Source organism: Rattus norvegicus, chromosome 1, assembly GCF_036323735.1.
Source record: "Rattus norvegicus strain BN/NHsdMcwi chromosome 1, GRCr8, whole genome shotgun sequence".
Lineage (NCBI taxonomy): Eukaryota > Metazoa > Chordata > Mammalia > Rodentia > Muridae > Rattus > Rattus norvegicus.
Window position 1 is genome coordinate 124,413,630 of NC_086019.1, and position 21,424 is coordinate 124,435,053.

At 38.1% G+C, this 21,424-nt stretch overlaps 1 long non-coding RNA gene across 1 annotated transcript; it reads right to left on the reverse strand.

The window, feature by feature from the left end:
- Nucleotides 1–1,657: 1,657 nt before the first annotated feature.
- LOC120099833 (uncharacterized) lies at nucleotides 1,658–20,675 on the reverse strand. Its single transcript, XR_005499144.2, has 2 exons — nucleotides 11,630–20,675; nucleotides 1,658–10,655 (listed from the first exon to the last, which is right to left on the reverse strand). It is a non-coding gene; the product is annotated as an uncharacterized LOC120099833 (long non-coding RNA).
- Between the last annotated feature and the right edge of the window lie 749 nt (nucleotides 20,676–21,424).

A 21,424-nucleotide genomic window follows, 5' to 3' on the forward strand; every position in this document is an offset into this window, starting at 1 on the left:
GCCCCACATGTGGCCCATACATATACAGCCACCCAATTAGACAAGATGGATGAAGCAAAGAATTGCAGACCGACAGGAGCCGGATGTAGATCTCTCCTGAGAGACACACCCAGAATACAGCAAATATAGAGGCGAATGCCAGCAGCAAACCACTGAACTGAGAATAGGTCCCCTATTGAAGGAATCAGAGAAAGAACTGGAAGAGCTTGAAGGGGCTCGAGACCCCAAAAGTACAACAATGCCAAGCAACCAGAGCTTCCAGGGACTAAGCCACTACCTAAAGACTATACATGGACTGACCCTGGACTCTGACCACATAGGTAGCAATGAATATCCTAGTAAGAGCACCAGTGGAAGGGGAAGCCCTGGGTCCTGCTAAGACTGAACCCCCAGTGAACTAGTCTATGGGGGGAGGGCGGCAATGGGGGGAGGGTTGGGAAGGGAACACCCATAAGGAAGGGGAGGGGGGAGGGGGATATTTGCCCGGAAACCGGGAAAGGGAATAACACTCGAAATGTATATAAGAAATACTCAAGTTAATTAAAAAAAAAAGAAATACTCAAGTTAATAAAAAAAATAAATAAAAAAAATTTTAATATACCATGAGGGTAATACTTCTACTTACTGTATGAAATCATCTATGCTTACTTCCTAGCTTGATGCTGTCTTAAGTGTTTCTCCCATTTCCACTATTGTTTCTTGACCTAAATATTAGGAAATGCACAGGTGCCTATGCTATTCCTCTGTCATCTCAACTTGTAGTGGAATAATATTTTCATAGAAGTCTCTTGCTGAAGGACAGATACATGGCTACGTCATATCTCATAAAAACTCTCTTTCTCACTTTCTGATAGCTTTATTTGAAAATAGATGGTCTATAGCAAATGTAGGTAGAAGGTGTGACATCCAGACAGAGAGAATGCAAGAGCGAGAGCAAGAGCGAAAGCGAGAGCGAGAGCAGAAGAGAGAGAGAGAGAGAGAGAGAGAGAGAGAGAGAGAGAGAGAGAGAGAGAGAGAGAGGGAGTCAGGGAGGGAGAGAGGGAGAAAGGCATAGGAGATTAGCCACTGAGATGCAGAAGTCAGAATATGAAACTATAGAGAGGTAACCAGCCATGTGGCAGGCAAATAAAATGTATATGGGTTGAGATATAGGCTAGACCAGTAAGAAAACTAGGTTAAGGCCTAGGACATAATTCATAAATAAATAAGCATGTAATTATTCTGGACAGGAGGTAGACATAGAAATGTTGATTACGTTCAACACTTTCTCTATTTTGTTTATTTTGATATGAAACTAGCACCATGATTTTTCATATTTTCTCATAATTTTGAATATGGATGACATACTAACTCCTACTTGTTGCAGACATATTCTCGTTCTTTTCCTCATCTACTTGTGGTTCATTTCTCACAGTCTACCTAACCATACTTTGTTGTGAAGTATCTAATATAAGATCTCATTCAGGTTGTATGTTATAGTAACCCTCATAACAATTACTAAGAGGTTAATTGAATCATGTACTTCTTATAGAGTATTAACATACTTTTTACAGAGTAGAAGTATCTTGTTCCTTTATATTACCTAGACTTTTCCTTCACCTGTGTAGAACACCCTTTCAGTTATTATATTCATATTCAAAATCAGGGGTCGAATTGATTTTGTTTTTTTTTTAATGTGCTAAGCAATAGCTACCTAACTTCCTATGTTAGTGGTCTTTTGCCATTTTTTAATTTATACAACTTACTCCCAACATTTCCTTTTGTATGCTTTTCAACTAGGTGTAGAAATATTTCTGTCTGGGAGTAACACAGAGTAAATAGCTACAATAAGTGCTTAGTACAGTCCCTATTATATATCGGGTTTACAAGTAAATTAATGATGAAAGATTGAGCTACAGCTATGACTGGAAATTTAAAAGCAAAATATGCACATATAACACTAATGCATCAAGGTCACATAAGTTACCTACTGTGGATATTGACAATCATGGAAATATAGTTCTGAAAATTGTCTGTTGAATTTGAACTAAAATACAGGGAAGGACTTCTGAAATTATTAAAATTCAGTTTGGACTTTAAGGCCATTAAAATAGCAATGTATTCCTGCATGTATTCCCAGTTATAAGGACATCATTATATACAAAGGAAATATATTTTACCTGCCAGCTTGATCACTATTATTTACAGCACCACTGTTCTGTGGACCCTAGAACATAGAGTATTCATTAATGCTAGGAATAACGTGTGCGGAATGTATCCAGTGATTTGACATCATCCAAACAAGGATGATCCAAACTAGCTCTGTAGATAGTAGTGGTCTACAGAGTGAAACCTCATGGATTTCAACCTTTCCCTGTTAACATGGTTCCTGGCCATGTACTGCCCATCAGACAGCACTGACTGCAAACAGAACCTATATGATTACAGTGACAGGTCCACATAGTTGCTTTGTCCTCTAATCATCTTGTCAATCCTTTAGTTACTCTGTGCTTAATTCTTTCAGTTCTGCCTCTATAAATGCGGTTGCTTTATGTCTGTGTCCTTATTTCTTTCCTCATTAAAGGACCTGTTTATACACCAATGGATTCTAAATCATTATATTCATTAATCTATTAAATCCATGGAATCTAAATGTTCATACACCATATTGTTACTGATATATGATATGAGCGTGATTACATGTTAAGTTACTAAGTATTATTTTTTCAGGAAAATCATCTAGCTTTTCATCAATGCAATATATTTTTCACACAAGATTAATCTCGAAAAATATAGCAAAGGATTTATAATATGGTACAAAGAGTCTACAACTCAGTCTAGATTAAAATATTACTTGTAGAATAATTCTTTTTAAAAGTCAATTAAAGCTCTCATACCTTACTACACGTGTTTGAATGTGTGACTCTATTGCCTCTATCGCTCTGTGCGTGTGTGTGTATGTGTGTTTTCCCATGTATACAAGGTATTTTGTATATATGTATGATTCGAGTTGAAATTCTCAACATGTTAAAGATTCTTCGCTTTTATCTGATATAAAAAGCACATACTATGACCTCTTTTACTAGATATGCTTACCTACAGGATCACTGAGTTTATTCCCTGCTATGAACAAAACTTGAACATATGCTCATGCGAAGACTGAAATTCAGAGATTATTTTGGGGCCCTGTGTATCCTTGTGTTCCCCTTATTATTAGATTTTTGATGCCAGCCTCAAAACTAGTATTTTCTCCTTGCAAACTATTTTAGTGACATCTTCAGAAGTCAGGTATTATTTGCCTTATTTAGCTGTGTAGCCTTCTATTTGCCTTTATTTTCTTCTTGTAGATCATAATAAATAGTTATGGAAGTGAAGATTAACTTAGCTGGTTAAATTGTTATCAGAGTGGACAGAACACAGGAGTTACAAATGATAAGATGTGGACAATGGTAAAACAGGAGGGCTTTAACTGTAGAAGATAAAAAGTCATAAATATCCTATAGAAAATGTGGTTCATTTAAACAATGGAATACTATTCAGTTATTAAGAACAAGGACATCATTAGTTTTGCAGGCAAAGGGATGGGACTAGAAATTATCATTCGTAGTAAGGCAACTCACACTCAAAAAAAAGATGCATGGTATGTACTCACTAATATATGGAGAGTACCTAAAAATAAACAGAATACCCAGGACAAAATCCACAGAACTCACAAAGGTTAACAAGCTGAAGGGCCCAAGTAAGAATGCTTCAATCCCATTTTTGAGGGAGAAGTAAGCAATCATGGGGTGCTGAGGGAAGGAAGGACCTGGGAAGGAGAGGAGAGGAACAGGGTAAAAGGAGAACATGACCAGGTAATGGCAGGGGTCAGGTGAGAAGCACTGAAGACCAGCATAAATAATGGGGACAGGTAACCTCAGGATTTAGGAGGTGGTGGAATTTCTAGAGTGTACCAGAGATTGGGGAGATGAGAGGCTCTCAGGAATCAAAGAGCGGGACATTAGATGAAATGCCCAACAATGGGGAGAGGGAATTTGTAGAAAATCTACCTACAGTAGAAAGACAGAGCATCAAGTGTATGGGTGGGGTTTCCATTTCACAGTCAAAAACTTTGACCCATAATTACTCCTGTCTAAATGTACTACAGAGACAAACATGGATAAGAAACCAAAGAAAAGAAGACCCAGTGACTGGCCTAACTTGGGATCCATCTCAAGGGAAGGGTCCAAGCCCTTACACTATAACTATGCTTACAGATCGGAGACAAGCATGGTTGTCCTCCAAGAGGCTGAGCCAGCAGCTGATGGAGACAGAGCCAATATTAGGATACAAAAGTAGACCCAAAAATCTTAGGGTACTTTAAACCCTATAGAATATTTCAAGTACTCAAGGAAGGGTAAAAGCAGTAGTTATTTCCTACAAAAGGAAGAACATGTATTTCATTTTGAACACCCAAAGATATACCCCAAAACCGTACATATATAATATTATATTGACTCAAAGCTTATATTTATGTCTTAAAATAAACATGATGAACATGCACATATATGTATATGTATATGTATATGTATATGTATATGTATATGTATATGTATATGTATATGTATATGTATACGTATACGTATGTGTATGTGTATGTGTATGTGTATGTGTATGTGTATGTGTATGTATATGTATATGTATATGTATATGATGTATATGTATATGTATATGTATATGTATATGTATATGTATATATACATATACATGTATGAAAAAATGCAGAAACACATTTTAAAAACAAGCAAGAATGGAATAAAGGAGACATGGAGGAAGAAAAGAATATGTGAAATATAATTTAATTTATTCTAAAAATATAAACCCAATGTGTACAATATATTTGATATGCATAGATACATGAATTTGTTCTCCAATTAAATGGAGGTTAAGTAGTGTCCAGCAACCACATTGCATTCTAACAACATACTGAGAGAATTCCAACACTGTCCTTTCTAGGGAACAGTTAAGTTTATTAGATTAACTTACAAAGCTTTTGTGATTGGCTGCTTACACCTGTGTTTGAGGTCTGACCCAAAATATACAACAAAATGTTTGTACTCTGTAAGAATGATGACTTGTTCAGGGATCCACTGATAGAATCACAATCAGGACTTCCTTGGCCACATTCAGTTACAGTAGATTTAGTACAAAAAGGTTTAGGAGCATATGTTACTCAATTAAGTATCCTATCCTTCGTGATATTTAAGAGGAAATGTAAAAAGTCCAAATCCAATCTAAGATATTTCTTTGTCATGTTTCATGGGGAAGATTGCCTGAAAATGTCAAAAATTTCTCTTGGAGACTGGCACTATACAAACATTTGAGAGCACTTCCATTCTTTCCAGCACTTTTTACTCAAGAGTCCCTAAGAGTAGGATGGTCTCACTTGGCTGTTTGACAATTTGTAAGTTCCAGCAGGTTGCTGAACTCTACAGAATTTTTCAATTAATTCTCTCTCTAGAAGAGGGGTATTGAGGTGTCTTGAGGATTATTTATTGCTAAGAAGTACAAGTGAGAGAAATGATGAAAATTAAGAAATGGACACATAGTATAGCGATAACCTGTGATAACAAACACATTTTTAATGGAAGAATTTTACCTAGCGCTTCATTTAAATAATCAATAGCTATTGGTTCTTTAGAGGATGCCATGGCTCCCTCTGCCTCAAATATATGTTTATGTTACCCATATCACATGGGACTTTTTCCTTCCTGGAACTGGCATTGACTCCAACAGGAACTTTGAATTTATGTAAATAATGCATGCCATTATTAAACTAGGTAAGACATCTTGATTCTCAAATTTATTAATAAACATGCAGAATCCACAACTTAGCATGGTCTTCAGGTTTACTTCTCTAAAGCATCATTAGTACTGCTATGGAGGAGCTAGCTCATATAAAGAAGATATTTGTTCCAGTACTAAGCTTAATTACCCAAATACCATACCCAATCAACCTTCTTACCAAAAGGAACTTTTCATTGTCTTCTAAAAAGCAACAAACAAATATTAAACATCTCATGTTATAAATGTGAGCACAAATCAATTTAATGCCTAAGGGAAAGTTTTAAAGATACAGTTGTAGAAGTAACTCATTGTATGGGGTATATGTGCATCTCACCCTGTCTGGTTCTGAGCCTCATCACCTTACAAACTCATTGGCAAATGTCATTCTAGCAAATTCCCTTATCTGTGTTATACCACCAATATTAATGTTTAAGCCAAACTTTAAAAGTACATACCATATGTAAATGGCTATCATATACTTTTCCTTTGGCTGTTTTAATCCTGTCTTAGTTATAATTTGTTCTCATTGTGAGTGATTAACTCACATATTACTGTTGTCTTTTGAAAGTTTCTAATGTTAGATAAATGTGTGTATAAGAGTGGTCATAATCAATCATGTGAAGTATTGAGAGAGGAATCGAATTTTCATATGCTATCCATCTGTCCCCTGATGTGGAAAAAAGTTCTGCCTATGAGAAATTTGATGTTTTTGAACACACACACACACACACACACACACAAGCACACAAACACGCACGCGTTAAGTCTCCTTTTGATCGAGTTAGTATATATTTTTAATTTGCCTGAAATTTCTACTATTACAGAGTGAAACACAATTTAATCTATTCAGTGAATTTTTCTAACACTGAACAATATCCTGGGTCCCTAGAAATATTTTTCTTACATTTTTCACTTCTTGCATGTAATAATGGGTAACTCTAGGACCTAATATAGTTGACAAGATCAGCAGAGTACTATATGCTCATTCATAGTAGTCATTGTCTTAACACTCCATTTAAAAAATGCTACTCATGATGAAGTGTTTCTCTCCCTCAGAGGTCATACATTCCATTCCTTATGGAGGCTACAGTAAAGTAATGAGACAGATATCTATCTATGCATCAGTATTCTGGTGATAATTCTTTTATGAGGAAAAAGTCCATGCATCTTCTCCTGAGATCTATAAGTTAGCTCAAGTACTAGCTTCTTTGATTTCTGAAAAAATCATTAAATGAGTTCAGGTCTCTCAGTCCCAATGAAGTTGTCTACAAATGAACAGATCTTTCTCTTATTTTTCCTCCATCTTTATTAAATTAAGTATTTCTTATTTACATTTAAAATGTTATGCCCTTTCCTGGTTTCCAGGCCAACATCCCCCTAACCGCTTCCATTCTATTTGCGTGCTCGCCGCCCCATCCTCCCCCCATTACTACATCCAAGAATACCATTCACTGGATATCCAGCCTTCGCTGGGCCAAGGGCTTCTCCTTCCATTGGTGCCCCAACTAGTCTATTCATTGCTACCTACGAATTTGGAGGCCAGTGTCAGTCCATGTATATAGTCTTTGGGTAATGGCTTAGTCCCTGAAAGCACTGGTTGGTCGGCATTGTTGTTCATATGGGGTCTCAACCCCCTTCAGCTCTTTCAGTCTTTTCTCTGATTCCTTCAACGTGGGTCCCATTCTCAGTACAGTTTTTTTGTTGCTGGCATTTGCCTATGTATTTGCCATATTCTGGCTGTGTCTCTCAGGAGAGATCTGCATCCAGTTCCTGTCAGGCTGCACCTCTTTGCTTCATCCATCATCACCCAGACATGTGGCCAATAGAAATTGCAGGGCAGGAGAGACTGCCACTTTTGCCCTCCTTTCCCCACATCCCTCGCCAAAGTGGAAACTGTATAGGGACTATAGGCACAGGAAGATAGGGGCAGTAAAGCTGCAGGAGGCATTTGGTCCAGACTGCATCCTGATATGCAGGGACCCAGTCAAATAGGTCCCTGCAACCAAATCCTGCCAAAGGGAGAGTTAGATCTTCAGAGGGGAATACACACCGGGAAACCAGAGGAGACTACTCTCTGCCCAAATTTCTGACTCTAGATGAAAAGAGCTAGTACTATCAAGTCCCCTGTACACAGGGACCCAGAAGAGGGGGCAGGCCCTTCTGGTTGCTGCCCTCACAAAGAGCTGAAAACGAGCCCAGATGAGGGACTTCAGGCTTGAGACCAGAGGAAAGATCAACTTTTCTGCTCCACGTGACCTGTCTGGTGGACTTAAGATACATGCCCACAGGAACAGCTGAAAGCTAGTAAACAGGAATGACTACACGTCTGAAAGCAGAACACTCTGTTCCCATAACTGGCTGAGAGAAAGCAGGAAAACAGGTCTACAGCACTCCTGACACAGAGGCCTATAAGACAGACAAGCCACTGTCAGAAATAGCTAAACAAGGTAATACCAGAGAGAGCCTGATGGTGAGAGGCATGCTCAGGAATCCAAGCAACAAAAACTAAGACTACATGGCATCATCACAACCCAATTCTCCCACCAAAGGAAATACTGGATATCCAAACACAACAGAAAAGCAAGATTTCTATTTAAAATCACATTTTTTGAAAATAATGGAGAACTTTAAGAAAGACATAATAACTTCCTTAAAGAAATGCAGGAAATTGCAAGTAAACAAGTAGAAGCCCTTAGAGAGGAAATACAAAATTTCCCAAAAGAATTACAGGAAAACACAATCAAACAGGGGAAGGAATTGAAAATTGAAATCGAAACAATAAAGAGATAGAAGAGAGAATCTCAGGAGCAGAAGATTCCATAGAAAGCATTGACACAACTGTCAAAGATAATGTAAAAGAGAAAAAGCTACTGGCACAAAACCTACAGGAAATCCAGGACACAAGAGAAGATCAAACCTAAGGATAATAGGTATAGAAGACAGTGAAGTTTCCCAACTCAAAGTACCAGTAAATATCTTCAACAAAATCATAGAAGAACACTTCTCTATACTAAAGAAAGAGATGCCCATAAACATCCAAGAAGCCTACAGAACTCCAAATAGATTGGACCAGAAAAGAAACTCCTCTTTTCACATAATAGTCAAAGCACTAAATGGACAAAACAAAGAAAGAATATTAAAAGCAGTAAGGGAAAAAGGTCAAGTAACATATAAAGGCAGACCTATCAGAATCACACCAGATTTTGCACCAGAGACTATGAAAGCCAGAAGCTCCTGGATAGATGTCATACAGATCCTAAGAGAACATAAATGCCAGCCCAGGTTACTGTATCCAGCAAAACTCTCAATTAACACAGATGGAGCAACCAATATATTCCATGGCAAAACCACATTTACACAAAATCTTTCTACAAATCCATTCTACAAATGATAATAAATGGTAAAGCCCAACATAAAGAGGCAAGCTACATCCTAGAAAAAGCAAGAAACAAATAGAAGGCAAGCACACAAACATAATCTCACCTCTAAATACGAAGATAACAGAAAGCAACAATCACTATTCCTTAATATCTCTCAACATCAATGGACTCAATTCCCCATTGAAAAGACACAGATTAACAAACCTGGGAGAGAATAACATTTGAAATGTAAATAAGAAATGCCCAATTTAATAAAGATGGAAAAAGACATTAAAAAGATTTATGAATTTTAATTTTATGTATATGTTTGTGGGGTTTTTTTTTGTTTTGTTTTTGCATATAGTCAGGTTTGTGTACCTCAGGCATATGGTGTCTGCATTGGTCATAAAAAGACAATACAACCTTTTGATCCTGAGAAAAGATGGCTTTTTCTTTTCAGATCAAGCACTCAAACTTTATTTCTGGGAAGTGGCTTACAAAGACAAGCAAGCAAGCGAAAAGGCCATGCAGAGCCCAAGACCAATTTGACGATGGTCACAATCACCCCAACCTCCCCCATTGTTCTTTTGGTTCCTGTAACGCTAAACCATATATTGCAGGTTTACTGATGAGAACATCTAACTGGCTAGGTTTCTCAGAGTGTGTATGTGGACTTGACATTCCTGAAACATACCTGAGACAGTGGGTGTATAAATTGGCTTGGCTCCCGGCATAAGTATCCAAAGTTGTTAGAGCCAAGGAATTCAAAGACATGAATTAGTGCATATAGCTTCTGCAAATTATTTCCTCAATTTGTTGTCAGGAGTACATGAGCAATTGCCAGCCTTCCTTACTGTTAGTCTAACATTAATTGGTAGAGTAAGCTAGACCCAGGGTGTAACAAATGGCTCCAGGAGTTAAGGTGTAATCAGTCCATTAGCTGATTTGATTTAAACAAAAAGAGCAATACTGAATTTTCGAGAATCTATGTCTAATACATTTTGTATTTGTACTCTCTACATTTCATGGTTTTTAGTTATTTCCTAATGAGGAAGGAAATTTCACTTCACCATAAAGTTAATGAAGTTCAGATGTAAATTAGTTGTTACCAAGAATACAACCTAAGCCTGGTCAGCCTTGATGAGAGGACTGTCGTGACAGTTTGCTGCTAAGGTCTGAGCACAATTTATATGAGCAAGTGAATAGCATAACATTTTTCTCCTGAGAATAGCTGAGGTTTTAGGCTTGAACAACAGAAAGTTATGGGGTATTTATGTACAGAAATATAATCCGCAATGCATATTTACAGCCATCCTAGTAACCACATAAATTCAACAGGCTTACAATATCAAAAGTGAAGTTTGAGCTTTATTCCTCTTCAGTTTGGTGCTATTACTTCATACGGAAAGAAAACATTTTTTCCTTTTGATTCCCTCAGTGATTTTCACACAGCATTATCTCATCTGGAGTTCCCACAAACTGCTGTAATGTCTAGGGCACAGTACAAACAGATGGTATGTAAATGCTTCTTATCTTGGTTTGACACACATCTCAGCTTTCATAACTGTCTCTTCCTGAAAAGTAAATTGTAGAATGTGGTATTTGTATGTAAAACTTCACCAGATACCTTTGTGAGAGATGGGGCACTATTGGCTGTGTGCCGAAGCCTGCTAAGTTGTATAACAGGGCATAGTGGGTATCCACATCTTTACATCCCCCAATCTCAAAATATGAGATGAACCACAAAGGAAGATTTTACACAATGGTAATTTGCAAATTCTACCAAGAAGGCTTTCAAATACTTTTCCCTCAGACCATTGACTGTTAAAGATTTGTAATATATCTTTTTTCTCAATCTTTACTAAATTGGGCATTTCTTATTTATATTTCAATTGTTATTAACTTTCCCGATTTCCAGGCAAACATCCCCCAACCCCTCCCAAACAATGGAGGAGTGTTTCTCTTTCTCCACATCCTCGTGAGCATTTGCTGTCACCTGTGTTTTTGATCTTAGCCATTCTCTCTGGTGTGAGGTGAAATCTCAGGGTTCTTTGTAATTTATCTCCCTGAAATCTAACTTCTTTATTTCATCAGCCAGTCTCTTAGGCAACCTTTTTTCAAACATTTTTATTCTTGAAGATAACTGTTTTCAGACACAGCTTTCCTATCATCTCCCTTTTTACAGTAAACCTTCTATATTACAGAAATGATAGAGACTCAAGGAGCAGATTTTTAAAAAAAATTATAGTGCAGATCAAAACCAAGAATTCTCAATAAGAAAACATCAAAATCTGATAAACATTTAAAGAAATGTTTAATACACTTTGAAATCAGGTAAAGCAAAAAAAAAAACTAGTTTGTGGTTTCATTTTCCATTTTGATAATGGCTAAGAACAAAAAAACATGTGAAAACACATGCTACCTGTGATGTAGAGTAAGAATATCTCTCATAGGTACAAACTTACATTGCTACTATGAAAATCAGGGTGGCAGTTCATCCAGAAGACAAAATTCAGTCTTTATGCTCCAGTTTGAACCAGCTTAGCAAGAAACCCAAAATGTGATTCACACCACCACAGAGACAACTTGATCAACTATGTCCATTGTTTCTCTCTTCCTAAGAGACATAAATTAAAGGCAATCAAGATGATCCTCAACGGAAAATTGATAAATTGAGTATGCTAACACAATTGCATATTACTCAGCCATTAAAAGCAATAGAATCAAAAAAATTGCATGCAAATTTATTGATCTGGGAAAATATTCTAATACAGGTAAGTCAGACTCCGACAAAAAAATATGGGATGCAACTTCTACTATGTAATTCTTAGATTGCAGTCCTTGTTAACCAAGCCACAATCAAGAGAACCATGGAGGATTAATGCTTTTTGTAACCATCATCAAAGAAGTTTCCAGCTGCAGCAGATAAGAACAAATAAAGAGACCCACTGGCAGACAAGACACAAAAAGCAAAAGAGAGAAACACTAAGGTCTAAATAGGATGTCTCCATTAAAATCTACCGTGAGAGCTCAGAGTAAAGGAAGCTCCAAGAATCTCAGAGATGGAGATCGAGGACACTCTGAAATCATAATCAACAAAAGCAACGTTCATAGGAACTCACAGACCCACTGAAGTCACATGAACTGGGCTTGTTTCTGCATGCACTAGGTTCTCTGTGCTTATATTTTGACTTACTCTGGGTATCCCCACCTTAACCTATCAAGTTTGTGCAAGATTATGTGCATCCTCTCCCACTGAGGCCAGTCAAGGCAGTTCTCAGATTCATATATTGTGGATGGGAGTGGGGATAGGGGTAGGGGATAGGCTGCTCATTGGCCATTTAGTCTCTGCTCCATATTTTTCTGTACATTTCTTTTAGAAAGGAACAATTTTGGGTCAAAAGTTTTATAGGTAGGTTGGTGTCCCCATACTTCCAATGGAGGCAGTCTCTGGTTGCTGGAGGTGATTTCTTCACTTTCCCTGTCCTCATTTTGACTTCAGCCATGCACATCCACCATGATATTTCAGACTACACCAATCAGAATTGCAAAGGTAAAAAAATCAAGCAACAATGCAAGCATGTAGAAAAAGAGCAACACTTTTCTACTGCTGATGCAGCCTCAAACTTGTACAACCACTATGGAAATGAACCTGGCAGTTTATCAGAAAGTTGAGAAATGTGCTCCCTGAAGATCTAGCTATACTATTTCTAAGCATATACCCAAAAGATGTTCCAGTATATCACAAGGGTTTATTACTAATAGCTGGAAAATAAAAGAGATCCAAACACCCACCAACTGAAAAATGGATACAGAAGATATGGTTCATTTACACTATGGTGTACCATTCAGATGTTAAAAGAAAGGGAATTATTAATTTTGCTGGCAAATTGATTGAACTGAAAAATATCATCCTGCATGAGGTAACCCAGACCCAAAGCGACAAGTATTGTGTATATTCAGTGATAATTAGATATTATCCAAAAGTACAGAATATCCATAATACACCTCACAAAACCAAAAGAGGGAAAGAAGAGGGAAAGTCCAAGTAAGGATGCTTAAATCGTAATTAGAAGGGGAATTAAATTTTCGAGGGTGTCAGAAAGAAGGGGGAGCTGGGTTGGAGAGGAGAGTAGAAGGGGGATAGGAGGCAGGATCAGCTTTGTGGAGGGACAGGAGTGAGGCTCAGAGCACTAGGAGAATGAATGGAAGTATGCACCTACCAGTGTTGGTGATGGATGGTTGAGAGTGTTTAGGAATTGACAGAGACCTTGGATATGGGAGGTACCCAAGATTCAAATTGATTTTTGATTTGATCCATTTGTCCTAGTACCTTAATTCCATGAAACACATAGCAATTCCATTTTAGTCTTCATGAGAACTGGGTTTGTGTTTTCCTTGCCCAGGCAGTGTAGGAAACATTCTCGAGGCATATTACAAAAATGTAGTGGCTAAATTTCTTGCAATAATGAGATAAAATATTAGTCCAAACCTACAGAGAAACAATGTTCCAAGACTCTCATCACTTGCCTGACCTCATAGAGAGGGACTGGCATGCATGGAAGATAAAGCACAACATATGAACTATTATTTCCCAAGGCAAGATGACTATAAAATATGGATTGGAAAGTTAGCATTTGAAACCCTTGATGGCAGCACTATGATAACAAGGAAGACAGTCAGTTAGACTTCATTGATACTGGTTCCCAAATCAAATTATATTCCTTATATCTAAATCTACAAGATGTATAGGATCTAAAACTGAGGCAGGGCTGAAGATTTTAAATCAAAAGCAGGAAAGCATTACTTGCACAGGAAATGCAAGGAGGTATCTCAGAGAAGGAGCAAAGGGGATACCTGCAAGTACCTGCTCATGCTGGGATTTCATTAGCTTTGTCACCTGCAGGATTCAAGAGACGTCCTTCTCTGGAGCATCTTATAGTCAGGCTTTGGCTAGATCCACTTGAGAACTGGACTCTAATCCGGAGACTGGTGTGAAAATACTGGCTTCAGAGACCTTTATTAGCACAGGTTGCCTCTGATTTGACATTTATGTGCATTCCAATAGGGAATGGACAAAGAATCATTCAAAAACAGAGATATCACACTTCGATATTAAAAACAAAATCTGTGGTAAGTTTGGAGATCTCTGAGGGAGCTATTGATACATATGTCACTCCATCAACCCATATTGCAGGAAATGCAGAAGAAAGTTTGAAAGGCGAAGACAGAAGGAAATGTAATTTACTCTAGACATAGATATCAACTGATAATAAAATAAAGCCAGCCAGTGGTGCCTCAGGGCTCTCCTGCATCTACCTGCTTGACTCTAGATCCTGGCTACATAGAAAAATGCCTTCATTTCTACATGCTCTTATGACTGTGACTCTGGGCTCCAAAATTAAGCAATCTCCTAATTCACTATTATCTCTCAGTGGCATGGTTCTTTAGTGCTATTTATAGATGCCTGAATTATAGTACATAATAATAATGTCTAGTAGACTATTGTAACTTTGATGTAACAAAGAAATGTTACCTTTAAGCCACCACACAAACTGTATAGTAGAAATGGCATTTTTCTTAGAATGACACTAGAAGTTTCCTATAGTGCCTGCTAGTGTTATATGAAAAGAATCTCAACAGAGAATATGGGACTAAATGGGGAGAGTACTAATGGACTAATAGTAAAATATACTATTTGATACTTGGAAAATTAAGATATTTGTGAGGGGGAGATCCAATATAAAACTTCTGTACTCAAGCTTTCTTGCATAGAAGAAATTCCAGAGAACATAGAAAATCATTAGACTTGTTACTTCAAGCATAGCCAATGCAACCTGTTCAGTAACCTAAAATTAACAGGCAAATAAAAATATTGCAATCATATTTAATTTCTTGAATACATTTAAAAGAAAATTTCTGTGAATAGATGTTGTACATACTTACTAAAATTACTATGTGTTGTCATTGGAAGGTTTACTGAGTGTATATCAATAACCACCAGATCTATTGTATTAAACAAATAATCTATAAGTGGCCTTTATATAGTGCAGTGGATGTAATCTTTGGGAAAGTTGATACAGTCTTATTAGAAGCTCTTGTTCTGAATCTTCCGTTTCACCAGATATTTACTTGTTATTATCTCCATCAACATTAACCGGTGGTGATTTTAAGTGAAGATGAACACCAGAGCAAGCAAAATCTTACTTACTAATAATAAACATACACAACAAAGTTTTCTATATTAAAATAAAGCTTCAATTCATGTACCCTAAGCTTCTGTGTATGTTTGGGTAACTGACAATATAGACCTGTGTTCTTCTGTTGAAAGGGATAGTAATGGACACTCCTGAGGCTGCAGAGTGGAAGAGACCACCAACACTGCCCACCCCTGCCCACATCCCTGGCCCAAGAGGAAACTGTATGAGGCATCTGGGCTCCCGTGGGGGAGGGCGCAGGAGCAGCAGGACTCCGGCCTGAGACACCACCGGAACCTGAAGGAAATAGACCGGATAAACAGTTCTCTGCACCCAAATCCCGTGGGAGGGAGAGCTAAACCTTCAGAGAGGCAGACAAGCCTGGGAAACCAGAAGAGACTGCTCTCTGCACACACATCTCGGACGCCAGAGGAAAACACCAAAGGCCATTTGGAACCCTGGTGCACTGAAGCTCCCGGAAGGGGCGGCACATATCTTCCTGGTTGCTGCCGCTGCATAGAGCCCGTGGGCAGCACCCCACGAGTGAACTTGAGCCTCGGGACCACAGGTAAGACCAACTTTTCTGCTGCAAGAAAGCTGCCTGGTGAACTCAAGACACAGGCCCACAGGAACAGCTGAAGACCTGTAGAGAGGAAAAACTACATGCCAGAAAGCAGAACACTCTGTCCCCATAACTGACTGAAAGAGAGGAAAACAGGTCTACAGCACTCTTGACACACAGGCTTATAGGACAGTCTAGCCACTGTCAGAAATAGCAGAACAAAGTAACACTAGAGATAATCTGATGGCGAGAGGCAAGCGCAGGAACCCAAGCAACAGAAACCAAGACTACATGCCATCATCGGAGCCCAATTCTCCCACCAAAGCAAACATGGAATATCCAAACACACCAGAAAAGCAAGATCTAGTTTTAAAATCATATTTGATCATGATTTGGAGGACTTCAAGAAAGACGTGAAGAACTCCCTTAGGGAAACACAGGAAAACATTAATAAACAAGTAGAAGCCTACAGAGAGGAATCACAAAAATCCCTGAAAGAATCGCAAAAAACCCTGAAAGAATTCCAGGAAAAAACAATCAAACAGTTGAAGGAATTAAAAATGGAAATAGTCGGTCCCCAGCTCCGGAAAAAAAAAAAAGAAGCAAAAAAAAAAATGGAAATAGAAGAAATCAAGAAAGAACACATGGTAACAACCCTGGATATGGAAAACCAAAAGAAGAGACAAGGAGCTATAGTTACAAGCTTCACCAACAGAATACAAGAGATGGAAGAGAGAATCTCAGGAGCAGAAGATTCCATAGAAATCATTGACTCAACTGTCAAAGATAATGTAAAGCAGAAAAAGCTACTGGTCCAAAACATACAGGAAATCCAGGACTCAATGAGAAGATCAAACCTAAGGATAATAGGTATAGAAGAGAGTGAAGACTCCCAGCTCAAAGGACCAGTAAATATCTTCAACCAAATCATAGAAGAAAACTTCCCTCACCTAAAAAAAGAGATACCCATGGACATACAAGAAGTCTACAGAACTCCAAATAGATTGGACCAGAAAAGAAACACCTCCCCTCACATAATTGTCAAAACACCAAACGCACAAAATAAAGAAAGAATATTAAAAGCAGTAAGGGAAAAAGGTCAAGTAACATATAAAGGCAGACCTATCAGAATCACACCAGACTTCTCGCCTGAAAATATGAAGGCCAGAAAATCCTGGAATGATGTCATACAGACCCTAAGAGAACACAAATGCCAGACCAGGTTACTGTATCCTGCAAAACTCTCAATTAACATAGATGGAGAAACCAAGATATTCCATGACTAAACCAAATTTACACAGTATCTTTCTACAAATCCAGCACTACCAAGGATAATAAATGGTAAAGCCCAACATAAGGAGGCAAGCTATACCCTAGATGAAACAAGAAACTAATCGACTTGGCAACAAAACAAAGAGAATGAAAGCACACACACATAACCTCACATCCAAATATGAATATAACGGGAAGCAATAATCACTATTCCTTAATATCTCCGAACATCAATGGCCTCAACTCCCCAATAAAAAGAAATAGATTAACAAACTGGATACGCAAGGAGGACCCTGCATTCTGCTGCCTACAGGAAACACACTTCAGAGACAAAGACAGACACTACCTCAGAGTGAAAGGCTGGAAAACAACTTTCCAAGAAATGGTCAGAAGAAGCAAGCTGGAGTAGCCATTCTAATATCAAATAAAATCAATTTTCAACTAAAAGTCATCAAAAAAGATAAGGAAGGACACTTCATATTCATCAAAGGAAAAATCCACCAAGATGAACTCTCAATCCTAAATATCTATGCCCCATCATATCCTATTCAAATTATTCTCCTAATACTGTACTGGATAAGACAGGAAGAATCAACTTTCTTGTCTTTTTTCTGATTTTAATGAAAATATCTTTGATGCTGGTTAAAAAAAATATCTATGCCCCAAATACAAGGGCACCTACATACGTAAAAGAAACCTTACTGAAGCTCAAAACACACATTGCACCTCACACAATAATAGTGGGAGATTTCAACACCCCACTCTCATCAATGGACAGATCATGGAAACAGAAATTAAACAGTGATGTCGACAGACTAAGAGAAGTCATGAGCCAAATGGACTTAACGGATATTTATAGAACATTCTATCCTAAAGCAAAAGGATATACCTTCTTCTCAGCTCCTCATGCAACTTTCTCCAAAATTGACCATATAATTGGTCAAAAAACGGGTCTCAACAGGCACAGAAAGATAGAAATAATCCCATGCGTGCTATCGGACCAACACGGCCTAAAACTGGTCTTCAATAACGATAAGGGAAGAATGCCCACATATACGTGGAAATTGAACAATGCTCTACTCAATGATAACCTGGTCAAGGAAGAAATAAAGAAAGAAATTAAAAAATTTTTAGAATTTAATGAAAATGAAGGTACAGCATACCCAAACTTATGGGACACAATGAAAGCTGTGCTAAGAGGAAAACTCATAGTGCTGAGTGCCTGCAGAAAGAAACAGGAAAGAGCATATGTCAGCAGCTTGACAGAACACCTAAAAGCTCTAGAACAAAAAGAAGCAAATACACCCAGGAGGAGTAGAAGGCAGGAAATAATCAAACTCAGAGCTGAAATCAACCAAGTAGAAACAAAAAGGACCATAGAAAGAATCAACAGAACCAAAAGTTGGTTCTTTGAGAAAATCAACAAGATAGATAAACCCTTAGCCAGACTAATGAGAGGACACAGAGAGTGAGTCCAAATTAACAAAATGAGAAATGAAAAGGGAGACATAACTACAGATTCAGAGGAAATTCAAAAAATCATCAGATCTTACTATAAAAACCTATATTCAACTAAACTTGAAAATCTTCAGGAAACAGACAATTTCCTAGACAGATACCAGGTATCGAAGTTAAATCAGGAACAGATAAACCAGTTAAACAACCCCATAACTCCTAAGGAAATAGAAGCAGTCATTAAAGGTCTCCCAACCAAAAAGAGCCCAGGTCTAGACGGGTTTAGTGCAGAATTCTATCAAACCTTCATAGAAGACCTCATACCAATATTATCCAAACTATTCCACAAAATTGAAACAGATGGAGGACTACCGAATTCCTTCTATGAAGCCACAATTACTTTCATACCTAAACCACACAAAGACCCAACAAAGAAAGAGAACTTCAGACCAATTTCCCTTATGAATATCGACGCAAAAATACTCAATAAAATTCTGGCAAACCGAATTCAAGAGCACATCAAAACAATCATCCACCATGATCATGTAGGCTTCATCCCAGGCATGCAGGGATGGTTTAATATATGGAAAACCATCAACGTGATCCATTATATAAACAAACTGAAAGAACAGAACCACATGATCATTTCATTAGATGCTGAGAAAGCATTTGTCAAAATTCAACACCCCTTCATGATAAAAGTCCTGGAAAGTATAGGAATTCAAGGCCCATACCTAAACATAGTAAAAGCCATATACAGCAAACCAGTTGCTAACATTAAACAAAATGGAGAGAAACTCGAAGCAATCCCACTAAAATCAGGGACTAGACAAGGCTGCCCACTCTCTCCCTACTTATTCAATATAGTTCTTGAAGTTCTAGCCAGAGCAATCAGACAACAAAAGGAGATCAAGGGGATACAGATCAGAAAAGAAGAGGTCAAAATATCACTATTTGCAGATGATATGATAGTATATTTAAGTGATCCCAAAAGTTCCACCAGAGAACTACTAAACCTGATAAACACCTTCAACAAAGTGGCTGGGTATAAAATTAACTCAAATAAATCAGTTGCCTTCCTCTATACAAAAGAGAAACAATCAGTCTGGAGGTTCCTCAGAAAATTGGACATTGAACTGCCTGAGGATCCAGCTATACCTCTCTTGGGCATATACCCAAAAGATGCCTCAACATATAAAAGAGACACGTGCTCCACTATGTTCATCGCATCCTTATTTATAATAGCCAGAAAATGGAAAGAACCCAGATGCCCTTCAACAGAGGAATGGATACAGAAAATGTGGTACATCTACACAATGGAATATTACTCAGCTATCAAAAACAACGAGTCTATGAAATTCGTAGGCAAATGGTTGGAACTGGAAAATATCATCCTGAGTGAGCTAACCCAATCACAGAAAGACATACATGGTATGCACTCATTGATAAGTGGCTATTAGCCCAAATGCTTGAATTACCCTAGATCCCTAGAACAAACGAAACTCAAGACGGATGATGAAAATGTGAATGCTTCACTCCTTCTTTAAATGAGGAAAAAGAATACCCTTGGCTGGGAAGGGAGAGGCAAAGATTAAAACAGAGACTGAAGGAACACCCATTCAGAGCCTGCCCCACAGGTGGCCCATACATATACAGCCACCCAATTGGACAAGATGGATGAAGCAAAGAAGTGCAGACCGACAGGAGCCGGATGTAGATCGCTCCTGAGAGACACAGCCAGAATACAGCAAATACAGAGGCGAATGCCAGCAGCAAACCACTGAGCTGAGAATAGGTCCCCCGTTGAAGGAATCAGAGAAAGAACTGGAAGAGCTTGAAGGGGCTCGAGACCCCAAAAGTACAACAATGTCAAGCAACCAGAGCTTCCAGGGACTAAGCCACTACCTAAAGACTATATATGGACTGACCCTGGACTCTGACCCCATAGGTAGCAATGAATATCCTAGTAAGAGCACCAGTGGAAGGGGAAGCCCTGGGTCCTGCTAAGACTGAACCCCCAGTGAACTAGACTATGGGGGGAGGGCGGCAATGGGGGGAGGGTTGGGAGGGGAACACCCATAAGAAGGGGAGGGGGGAGGGGGATTTGCCCGGAAACCGGGAAAGGGAATAACACTTGAAATGTATATAAGAAATACTCAAGTTAATAAAAAAAAAAAAAAGGAAAAAAAACAAAAACAAAAAAAAAAACAAAAGAGAAACAAGCCGAGAAAGAAATTAGGGAAACGACACCCTTCATAATAGACCTAAATAATGTAAAGTACCTCGTGTGAATTTAACCAAGCAAGTAAAAGATCTGTACAATAAGAACTTCAAGACACTGAGGAAAGAAATTGAAGAAGACCTCAGAAGATGGAAAGATCTCCCTTGCTCATGGATTGGCAGGATTAATATAATAAAAATGGCCATTTTACCAAAAGCAATCTACAGATTCAATGCAATCCCCATCCAAATACCAATCCAAATCTTCAAAGAGTTAGACAGAACAATTTGCAAATTCATCTGGAATAACAAAAAACCCAGGATAGCTAAAACTCTCCTCAACAATAAAAGGACTTCAGGGGGAATCACTATCCCTGAACTCAAGCAGTATTACAGAGCAATAGTGATAAAAACTGCATGGTATTGGTACAGAGACAGACAGATAGACCAATGGAATAGAATTGAAGACCCAGAAATGAACCCACACACCTATGGCCACTTGATTTTTGACAAAGGAGCCAAAATCATCCAATGGAAAAAAGATAGCATTTTCA